Here is an 8,758-nt window from a genome sequence, read left to right on the forward strand (position 1 = left end):
GGTTTCTCCTTCTCCCAGTGTTCTACTGGCCCGCAGCGTCTCCTCTCCGTACACAGTTGTAACTGTTACAGCGAACAAGACGTGCCTTCCTCTTCTGAACTTCGGATTCAGCCCTCAAGTCCTACCACAAGGCATTGCTCTTGCTACTCTGTCACCGTCGCACGAGTGCCAGATCTCATCGGTGTCACCTGAACTGCCCGTTGTCGTCTCTCCGAACCCGCATAGAGTCGACGCAGTCACCTCTTCTACACTGCACAACAACATCACCCAGATGATTGCCTCAGAACTTTTGCCCTCTCAAGTTAAAGACCTCACTGATCTCCTTATGGTCTACTCTGACATATTTGACTTCGACGGTAGGCCCTTAGGTCAAACCTCGCAAGTCAAGCACCGCATAGATACCGGTGATGCAGCTCCAATTCACAGGCGTCCTTACCGAGTTTCACCATCAGAGCGCCAAGTTATTCAACAGGAGGTCGAGAAGATGCTCACAAAAGGCATTATTGAGCCTTCTTCGAGTCCGTGGGCTTCCCCTGTAGTCTTAGTTAAAAAGAAAGACAACAGCTGGCGTTTCTGCGTGGATTATCGGCATTTAAACAAGATCACCAAAAAGGATGTCTACCCGCTTCCTCGTATCGATGATGCCCTGGACTGCCTTCATGGTGCTACCTATTTTTCTTCGATAGACCTACGCTCTGGTTACTGGCAAATCGCCGTAGACGACCTCGACCGTGAGAAGACTGCCTTTGTAACGCCTGACGGTCTCTACCAATTCAGAGTCATGCCGTTCGGCTTGTGCAACGCGCCGGCCACGTTCGAGCGGATGATGGACACGCTTTTGCGCAGCTTTAAATGGTCTATCTGCCTGTGTTACCTGGACGACGTCATTGTATTTGCCCCCACCTTTGAGTCTCACCTCGACCGACTTTCGTCCATTCTTTCAGTGTTTCGTGCGGCTGGGCTACAACTTAATTCATCGAAATGCCACTTTGGCCATCGCCAAGTTGCTATTCTCGGGCATCTCGTTGACTCATCTGGCATCCGACCCGATCCCGACAAAGTTCGCGCTGTCCTCGATTTTCCCGTACCAACTTGTGCCAAAGACGTTCGAAGTTTTGTGGGCCTATGCTCATATTTCCGACGATTCGTCAGAAACTTCGCAGATATTGCCCGCCCCCTCACTGATCTTCTCAAGAAAGATGTGCCATTTTGGTGGGGTCCTGACCAAGCCAGTGCTTTTTCCCGCCTCATTACGCTGCTCACCACACCGCCGATCCTCGCCCACTTCGACCCGTCTGCTCAAACCGAGGTCCGCACAGACGCTAGTGGTTACGGCATTGGCGCTGTGTTAGCCCAGCGTCAATCCGGTCATGATAGAGTTCTTGCGTATGCCAGCCGGCTCCTCTCCCCTGCCGAACGCAATTACTCTATTACTGAGCGCGAGTGCCTGGCGCTTGTATGGGCAGTTGGTAAATTCCGCCCCTATTTATATGGTCGACCTTTCACCGTTACCACAGACCACCACGCTCTATGCTGGCTTTCAGCACTCAAAGATCCAACAGGGCGCCTAGCTCGTTGGGCTCTGCGCCTCCAGGAATTCACGTACACAGTGGTCTACAAGTCCGGCCGTCTACGTCAAGACGCCGACTGCCTTTCTCGGTACCCCGTTGACGATCCAGACCACGTAACGGATGACACGTCCATCTGTATCTCCTCGCTCTCTGCTTTCGGCAACATCGGTGACGAGCAACAGCGTGACGCGTCCCTACGAGATCTAATCACCCGCCTGAATACTGACTCGACGGACAGTTCGCTTCGCATGTTCGTCATCATAGACGGTATCTTATACCGCCGGAACATGCGCCCAGTGGGACAGGAACTACTAGTTGTAGTACCCACTCATCTCCGCTCGACCGTACTTCAGCAACTACATGATGTACCAACGGCCGGCCACCTTGGTGTTGCCAGAACGTACGACCGTGTCCGCCGACGCTTTTTCTGGCCCGGCCTCTACCGTTCCGTACATCGTTATGTCGCTTCTTGCGAGTCGTGCCAACGCCGGAAAAGGCCAGCTGTACACCCCGCCGGGCTCCTTCAACCCATAGACATACCTGCTGAGCCTTTTTTTCGTGTCGGCCTCGACCTTCTGGGACCTTTCCCACTTTCTCACAACGGTAACAGATGGGTCGCCGTCGCTACGGATTATTCTACCCGTTTTGCCATTACGAGACCTCTCCCGAGCAGCTGCGCTACAGACGTCGCCGACTTTTTGATACAAGACGTCATCTTACATCACGGCGCTCCTCGTCAACTCATCACGGACCGAGGCCGCTACTTCTTATCCAAGGTAATCGAGGGCCTACTTCGCTCTTGTGCAACCAAGCACAAGCTTACAACGGCCTATCATCCCCAAACGAACGGACTCACAGAACGTTTGAATCGCACGATCACTGACATGCTCGCCATGTATGTCTCGACTGATCATCGCGACTGGGACATTGCTCCACCCTTTGTCACTTTCGCTTACAATAGCTCGCGCCACGACACTGCTGGATATTCTCCCTTTTACCTTTTGTATGGAAGAGAACCGACCTTGCCGTTCGACACGCTCGTACCCATCCCTGACCACATCTCCACCGAATATGCTCGCCACGCTATCAGCACAGCCGAAAAGGCCCGTCAGATCGCCCATCGACGCCTTTCGGACTCTCAACTCAGCCAGAAACATAGATACGACAGTTGCCACCGGAACGTTCGCTTCAGTCCGGGTGACCTCGTTCTCCTGTGGTCTCCGTCTCGGCATGTTGGCCTGGCCGAAAAACTTCTGCCCAAATACTCCGGCCCCTACCGTGTGCTACGCCAGGTGACTGAGGTTACCTATGACATCGCCCCTCTGGACCCTACGGCGCCCTCTACGTCTTCAAACGTCGTCCACGTCGCTCGCCTGAAGCCGTACCTTTCGCCCATCACCTGCTAACAGGCGCCGAGTCGGCGCTTTCGCCGCCGGAGGTCGATGTAGCGGGGTTGCAGCTATGACTATGGTGAGGTGTGCGAAGAAGAGGCAGACGACGTGTCGGTGTGCTGGAAGTAACAACCGCCATCTTGACTGCTGGACCATCCTACACTGTAAATAAGTTATAAATATATTCGCAACAATATGATTGTTGTTTTGATATGGCATGCTTACAGTAGCAGCCGTGTACTTTCGTGTACAAACGTTTGCGGCTTGCGAAAAAAAAAGAATATACGGCTATGGCACTGCTTCCTGAGAAGGTTAGAGTCAAGTCCTCCGTGCCGCTGGAGAATCACCCGCCGATTAAGACGCGAGGCAGCTAGCTGAGCTTTAACCACTATGAAGCAAGATGAACTGCTCGCCTCGTTTTTTCGGCTCTCGCGTCATGCTTGCAGTCTCTTTTTATGATATCGACTTGACAGGCGTATAAAACCTGTTGCGCGAACGCGGCTAGAAAATCGCACAAAGTCAGAAGATGGTTACTTCAAGGTTGCACTTGCAAAGCATGTATTAAGTACCAGTTATATTTAGCGGCTTAAATATATATCACCCAAATAAAGTGACAAAAACAAATCAAACCTGCAGAACGATGTCAAGCTTGCTGAAAATGCACAGACGTCCGTTCCGGAGTGATAAAGCAGCCTTCCCGACGCGTTAAATGCAGGCGCCGAACTTCTGACAATGTGCCGAGTTCAGTTGAATTCAACCAACCGCGCAACGCTAATGGTATAACGCGAATGTGAACGTTCAAAACGACGGGTAGGTCTCACGAGCACGGGGAATCAAAACAAAACGTTGCTTCACCTACAACCGTAACTGGACTTTAACAATGCGAGAAGACAGCGAGTAATCATTACTGTAGTCGCTGCGTGCATGCGCCGCGTTACTTGCCGATTCATGTAGTCGGAACGAACGAAAGCGATGAACTCAGACAGCCAAAATAGAAGGCGAGACAGCGCTGTCAGCTATCCACGCTTGCCGCCTTTATTTCTCGTGCGACACGCCCGGTAACCGATACAGTTTAACACGTGAATCGTGTGTCTTGGTGTTGTCTGCACTGTTGTGGCTGGCCACTAAACCGCAATACTTCGTTCGGACCACGCTTGCGCTTCCGCGGGGTCGCTTCTGCCATCGCGGAAATGCGCAGCATCGCACAGCAAGCCTCTCGGTTCAACGTACCCAGCTGACGGCCCCCCAGTTACCCGCACCAAGAGAAGAACGCGTGTGCACGTGCGCTACCGCTACCGTGAAAGGGGCTGAGTCGGCCGCGCCTAAGGTTCAGAGCTTCCCGACAGAGCCGCAGCGCGGCTGGCGCGGCGCTGTCGTCGCGCCGCAAACTTGAGCTTGGGTTCTCTATACAGAAGCAAATAGGCTTGCTCGGCTGCATGCGCATCGTAATAAGATCAATGAATGCGACTTTCGCGAGGGCTGTGTATTGGTGTCGTACCCTTCGTTCGCCAGAATAATTTCAGTGTTGGTGCCGCTTTCTGGTTCAAGCGCATCCTAACGTGCGCTTGGCATAGTCCAAAACATGAGGAACATTAAATAGTGTGGGAAGGCAGCGTTTTAGCGACTCGTTGGTAAACAAAAGCAAGGCTCTAGGCCATGCACTTTCGCGTTGTTGTAAGGTGCATAACTGCGGCACTGTAGTTCATCGGTTATGCGATGGGCTTTACTTGTGCTTAAGCTGTCCTCTTATTGTACGGTCGTGGTCCCGCTACAGCGAAATATTTATATCAAGTGAAGTCTGACGCTTCGGTACTCAACTGTCCCCTAAAAAAACAGACGAAGGGATGACACGGCAGTGATAAAATAGAGTTGCCGCGCGCAATTTTAACTTGGGGCGAAATTTACGCGGAACCGCCCGTGTGCTTAGATTTAGGTAGGCTTTGAAGAACCCAGATGTTCAAAATTATTCCCGACGGCGTGCCTTACATTTCTGTCGTATAATTTCACGCAAGACCTCATCCTTTTTTTACATTATCTTGAGCTTTTGTGTGGAGTTGTTATAAATTGATGGAAGGCAGCGGACATTATTTGTTTGAAAAAGAAACACTTATTCCATAAAATAAACGGAACTTTGTTTCATCACTGTCGTGCATGTAATCAATCGATGAAAGATCTGTGCTAAACTTTTACCTTTTTATTATGTTACTGGAGCAAGAACAAGTGCGCGCGCGTTGAACGTATCCGTGGCGCTACGGCTAAAGCGTTGTCGATCACGTAGCTTTCCTGACTAAACTTATCAACTTTCCTACATTTCATGGAGAATTGAACAGTAATAATAAAAAATGCGTATTCGCGCGAGCAGTGCTCATTGCACAGGAATATGGGTTGGTATACGAATGAACAAGAAGTAAACACTTAAGTAGTTAAGTCGTGCTACAGCAGCGCGTAAAACACAGAACACAAGCCCAACACATACAGCGAAAACAACCAAAAGCGTCATAAAGTGCATAGGCGCAGACTATCTCCAGGGCAAGCATCCCTTTCATCGGCAGATTGCGCTTCTCTCACTAGTAATAGTAACGTTGCATGATCTTCGTGCATTGATTCAACAATGAAGAGCGTATATATTACCAGTAAGCTGCAGTCAACGCATTTTATTCACCGAGAATCGGCTCAAACCGCTCACAACGAAGCGCCGCTGTGTGTATTTGTATACGCGCCACCGACGGCCTCTCCACACTAACGCGGCGACCGTGATGTCACCTATAGGTCGATCTCGCGGCCAATAACGTATCTACAGGCTCAAGTAGCCACTGTAGCCGCACCCGAAAGTTGCCAGATATCTATTTTCGGGACCTTCCAGGGTTCTATTTATCAAATACTTCTACCATTACAAGGCCCTACGTTAGCGACACATTTTGCTACGATTTTGCAGGGTACCTGCCAAGGAATGCTTGCTCGTTAAAACATAGCGAGTACAGACCATATCGCAGTCACGCGTATGTACACGAAATTTTGCGGTTTACGATTACTACCGTTCGCATCTACCATTCTCCTGAAAAGAACTGAAACAGGCGTGTGCCAAACTAGGTTTAATGCCGCAGATTCCGAATACGCGCAATGTTTCCAGTGTCACAGAAATTGCCCTGTCTTGGATACCTCCCGTATTCAACTCACTTGAGCAAAATGTGTCGTTCAAGGTCGAGTTAATGCACTGTAGTCTCGATTATGCTTCAACTGGCAAACGGAAAACATAGATCATCACCAAAAATTCCGGCACGCTACGCATTACGAGAATCGACGTTATGCAAAGGAATCAGCAAGGAGCTGTCTGTACAGCTTGAGGAATTAAGGCGAAAAATGCATAAGGCTGTTAGCATTAAGGCAATGAATGCTTCAAGGTTTTGAGGCAACGCTACCCAAGAAGTAACCAACTTTCCTCAGTGCTTAGCAGTATTAGACTGCAACAGGCAACACTAAAAGCAAGCGAACATTAGAAAATAGCTGCCACTGACCAACATTACCAAGAACTAACCTACATAAGTCAAGAGTGGCCGACAGTTAAACAACATCAGCCACTTTACCTCAAGAATAGCCAGCGCTAGCCGACACGCACTAATAATATGCAGAAGTTGCCCATGGCTAGTCCCACCAATTGTGCCGGCGAAGCTAAAAGCGACCCGCCGAAGGGGTTAACGGCCATTTCCTCCCAAGACCGCCAAAATGAGGCAGCGCCATTTGATCAGCCATTAAACTGATAATATTAATAGGGCTTTTACGTCACAAAACAACGATACGAGTTTCAGAGGCGCCGTAGTGGAGGGCTTCGGAAATTTAGACCATTGGTGTTATTCAACGTGCACTGACAACGCAAAGGACACGGGCCCCTAGCATTTCCCCTCCATTGAAATGCAACCAGCGCGGCCGAGATCGAACCGGGACCTTTGGGGCACCAGGCGAGCACCATAACCACTGCTCCACCGTGGCGGACATGACATTAAACTAGGGGTGTGCGAATATTTGAAAATCTCGAATAACGGATCAAATTGTGTTGTATTTCATTCGGTACTCAAATAGAATAGCACAGAGTCGAAATACCCAATATTTTTGATACTTTTCGAATAATCAGAACTCCAAATGAACCACTCCAAAGAACACCGAAGGCACAACGCATTGAAACATCGAGGGAGCACCTTTCTTGTTTTCATTATTGGAGCCCAACATATCCAACCTCTGACGGGAATATTGATGCTGTAGTAATCTGCTTCTATTGAAAACTCTAGTATCGCCGATGCGAAAGTGTCCTCAATCACTTGTGCTCCTCACGAGATTCATGATGTTGATCCATCAAACAGGGTTTATTTTTATGCCTCAGTTTTATTTAAAAAGGGTAACGACAAGGTACCGCCTTGAAGTCTGAAGTAACCACTGCATTCCAACGTACAGTTAAAAATATTTCGTAGGCTGCCACTGCTTAGACGAGCCTGCCTCATTTTACATCACTGTAGTATTTTTTGTCTATTAAAGTTAATCGTAATGTTTCCTTTGTTAATGATTGTGGCTATTTGTTCCAAATAAAATATTGTTGAAGTTATGAACACTTTTTAAAATCGTTCCCTTGCTACTCGAAAGCTACTGTTGCAAGGGTATTCAAATTGTATTTTATGCCATTTGTTGTCTTCACTATTCAAGTCGTATTCGATTAGGTTCGAAAGTTACAATTCGGACACCCCTATATAAAAGCTTACGAGATGTACGGGCTGCGGTCGCCACAGTAGCACACTTCGCGCCCGTAGGTTAACGAAAAAGAACATTATTCTCATTTCTTTTTATACATTAGAATTATGAAATGTATGTTATATTCACTTCTCATTTGTGTGCTTTTCGTACTGCTACAGCTATTCATCTTTTCTTTTTCTTCCTTTCATCGTCCATTATTCATTTGGTCAATGTTTATCGGATTTTTTTGTAAAATGTCTTAAGCAGTGTTCTTGTTGTACCTTTAATTGTTTAATTTTGAATACTTGTAGTTTGTAATACATTTTCTCGTATAACTTTTTCCACGTTGTTTACATAGCTGCATTTTACTTGTACATCTCTCTCACATGTTTCTGACAGCAGGTCCCCCTTCAGCCATATGTTTTCTGACCTCCTTCTGTATACTTATGTAAGCGTGTATGTTTTTTTATAAAAGTAAATAAATTGAAACTGAAATAAACAGAAACTGAATTTATAAATAACGGTCTCAATGCTCGGATGATATTGAAGTTGTATCTGTTAAAGCGGAAAAAATGTGTTTGTATCAGTGTACAGACCGACCGATGGTAACATTAACAATAGTATGCAATCCTTAAATAACATGTTTTCATTTGCTAATGGCCTTAATTATAAACACATGTTGGGAGGTCACTTGAAAGTTGATATGTTAGCAAACACAAATAAGCAAAAGGATCTTTCCGCAATTTTTGATTCTCACTTTTTTCAAATATTATTGCCACTCCAACTCGCATTACTCATTCAAGTATAACACTAATAGACCTGTTCGTAACGAACTTCTCTGAATCCATATTTTCAGGCACTATGTCTACCGCTATTAGTGACCACCGTCCTATATTCTTCATTGCCCCCAAATCCCACTATCAGCCTAGACAGCCCGCTTCTGGTATATACTATAGACCTGTTCATACGAAACGTTTTTCGCAATTTCATGAGGAAATTGAGCAAACGAATCGGGTGGAATTATTTTCTTTGTCCACTGCTGATGCAGCTTATGACAATTTTATGCGAACGCTCAGT

Source organism: Rhipicephalus sanguineus, unplaced genomic scaffold (assembly GCF_013339695.2).
Source record: "Rhipicephalus sanguineus isolate Rsan-2018 unplaced genomic scaffold, BIME_Rsan_1.4 Seq735, whole genome shotgun sequence".
Taxonomy (NCBI): domain Eukaryota; kingdom Metazoa; phylum Arthropoda; class Arachnida; order Ixodida; family Ixodidae; genus Rhipicephalus; species Rhipicephalus sanguineus.